Source organism: Pteropus vampyrus, unplaced genomic scaffold, assembly GCF_000151845.1.
Source record: "Pteropus vampyrus isolate Shadow unplaced genomic scaffold, Pvam_2.0 Scaffold4, whole genome shotgun sequence".
NCBI lineage: Eukaryota > Metazoa > Chordata > Mammalia > Chiroptera > Pteropodidae > Pteropus > Pteropus vampyrus.
Window position 1 is genome coordinate 717540 of NW_011888785.1, and position 3568 is coordinate 721107.

Here is a 3568-nt window from a genome sequence, read left to right on the forward strand (position 1 = left end):
GGCTCTATAATCTACCTTGATAAAAATTAACATGGAGATAGAAGGGTTAACTGTTGTCTGACAGACTGTGGCATTTCTGTGAAGATTCCAATTCTTATTAAAGGAGTAACTCGAACTATATAAGAGAAAAATATGTCCCTCACATTTCAGAAGTGTGTGATCAAAATTTTGTGATGTTTGTACTTCTGTTGCTTTTTCTGTAGATTCTGGGTTTGTGATATAATTTATTTGTGGTCACTCCAAATGTTTTAATTTTGTCTAGGTTAATGTCATAGGCCTTCTGCAAATAAGAAAATATATAGAATTTTATAGTCCATAACCAAACGCCCCAATTTTAAAACAATTTCATTACCTTCAGGCAGTGTTTATTTTACCATATTTGGAAAGTCATCTGTCTGAACAGAAGCTGAAGAGTTAAGAAAACTGGAACCACTTTTGATGACTCCACCTTGGTTAACACTTTACCCAGTGCAAATGTTATTACTTTTTTTTTAAAATTACATTTGTAAATCTGTGTTTTTGCATGATACAGCTATTAAGATTTTTTTTTTTTTATCTGAACCAGGGAGAGGAATGATGCACCAGCAAGTGGGTTGCAAATGGAACAAAAGAGTTATGATAAACACCCTGAAAATAAAGATAGCAGGGATGATTCAACAGTGAGAGACGAACTATGTAGATACCAGGGTCTAATCTTCCCTTACACTGTGAGTGTGTGTGTGTGTGAAGGTGAGGAAGATGAAGAGTTGTGGAGAAAATGTGCTATTGCCAGAACAGCTGTATTTCTCACCCTTCCAAGTTCGAATTGGGTTTTGTACAAGATTTTTTTTTCAGAATGTGGGTGGACAGAAAAAATCCAGCTTCACACCACGATGTTAACCAAAGAGAAAATATATACCTTTGTATTTCTACAGCGTAATAAGGAGGAGTCCAACAGCAAGCTGTTTTCCAAGTGAGCAACTCAAAAGTATCGTACCATTTCTGATTCCATCTTGAAGGGATAATGGATCAGCTGAGTGTGGGCTGTGGAATCAGATTTTCTGGCTGAATCCTCATTCTATCACTTCCTTGGTGTTTGACCTTGGGAAAATTCCTTAATTCTTCGGAGCCTCAGTTTCCCCATTTTGTAAAAAGAAGAAATAATAGAATGTGTCCTATTGTTAAGTTAATGTCTATAAGGCTCAATCACAGTGCCTTAGAGATGAGTGCTCAATATGATTTTTAGTAGTTCTAGCTTATTTTATATTACCGATCTTATTGCTACTACTAATGCCAGGAACATTCTATTTTATGATGAAAGGCGTTTACTTTCTCTTTGTCACTTTGGAGGTTTTCTCCATTCTCCATTTTTGGGAGCTCTGTTGGCCTTGCTCGAATTTTTAATGACTTCCTCTTGCTCCTACTTTCCTTTGGTGTCCTTTACATACCATCCTGTGAGAGCCAGGCCTTTCCTTTTCCACTAATATGTCACTCATTAACCCCGTTCGCAGGGGACTTAGCTCTATGAATTGGGGACTAAAGGAATTTATGAAACTAATGTAGGTTAAGCTGTAATTTTACCTGAACTGGGGCCATGTGACTAGGAATTTAAACTTAAAATTCGTATCTTTTTTTAAAAAAGTTTTCTGAGGATTTGACTGTGGAATATTTTTTCCTTCCAGTACTAAGCTGATTGCTAGTGTATTCCATTCTTTATTGTTCGAGTATTTACAAATACTGTTTTCTTCTTTCTTTAGTCCCTACTCCCACCCTGCCTTGTCCAGAATATTTTGGTAATTTAACAATTTCAACCCTTTTTCTAGAATTTCTTCTTGATTTTCAATTGGGCAGAAAATTTTTAGACATTTATTATATTGCTGTGATTTAATAAAGTTGGTGATCAAACGAAGTACTTCTATTCTATAGTAAATGTTACTTGGCTTATAAAGAATAGCTTTTCATCATTTACATCTACAAAAACACAGATCAGTTTACTAGACCATTCTTCCTCTTAGTCTAATAGTGTAGCAATAGTGCATTCACTTATAGCTTTTCACACCTAATTGTCTAACTTTTGCTATTTTGAAATCTCAATAAACTAACATCTTCTTTAAACAGATCCTCAAGCAGTTTAAAAAGAAAAGCATTTTAGTAGGATTAAACTAAACCTTAATAATTAAGTATAAATCATTAAGACAACATGCCCAACAAATTTGATATCATTGGTGATGCTTTTCAGCATATTTCCATAGATATTATAATCACAGATACTATGCTTTTGTCTAAGAAGTGTGCCTCATTAAAAAATTTTTAGCTTGGAATTCTTATATTTCTGCAATATGGCCAATGTAAAAAATATTCAAATCCACAACAATTATACAGGAAAATAAACACTAAAAGAAAAACAGATCTCATATCTTGGATTGAATTGAATCTTGTTCCAGTGGTGTGGCTGTAGAGAGTATTTGTAGGGTGTGGCTGGTTAATTTTATTAGACTGTGTAATTGCTGCCAAAGTTTGGTTTTATCCTCACGTTGACCTGATGTACCCCTGTGAGCAATGACTGTGCTCTCAATTCAGCCAGCCATCTTCCTGAATAAACTGTGGACAGAAGTCCTTGATGCTTTTGTGGTTGAGATTGTAGGCTCTGAAGTTAGACAGGGGTATGAATCCCAGAGTTCAAGCCTTCACAAGTCACTTAATTTTCTTAAGCTTCAAATTTTCTTCTCTTTAAAGAGATAATATTAATAGTACGTACCATTATAGAGTTGATGTGAGGACTAAAGAATAATGCACATAAAGTGTTTATCCCAGGCCTGTGTGAAAATTTTCACAAAAAATGTTAGCTCTCATTAGAAGCAGTTGTTTAAAATGGTTTTAGGAAAATTCAAAAGTGTATTAGGTCAGAAGTATATGAAACTCCTATATTTACTCTTATATTAAGGAGGCCCTTTTTACTTCTTCACACATAAAGTTATTTAGTGGAAAGAGAATAAAACTTTAAGAAAGTAAAACAGGTTAAACTTCTACTTAATAAATCTAGTGTCAGGATAAAAGGAAATAGCAGCAATAGCAGCATCCAATTGCAAAAGTGGAGAAAGACAATCACATACCAAGTTCTGGCCTAGCAACGAGGATAGGTAGCATGTTACAGTGGAAAAAAGTACAGGGCTTGGAGGCAAAAAATGTTGTTTTTGTCTTCCCATCAACATGTAATGATGATGTTGAACTGGATGTTTTCAAGGTTTTCTTTGAGCTTTTATTCAATGCAAATCTGTGAAAAACTGTCTTGTCTTCTCCATGGAATAAGAGTTTGCAGTAGGCTGGGTAGTGGCCAGAGAGAGATGGAGATGTGATGGAAAGTAGCAGAGATCAGAGGGATACAGGTCAAGGAACAACGGCAGCTTCTAAAAGCTGGGAAAGAACAAGGAAGAGATTTCTTCCCAGAGCCCACAGAGACTTATTTTAGACTTTTGGCCTCCAGAACTGTAAGGTAATGAATTTGTGTTGTTTCAGTCCATTAAGTCTGTGCTAATTTGTTAAAGCAGCAATAGAAAAGTAATACATGCTTTATCAGTGTGGTTTTGCT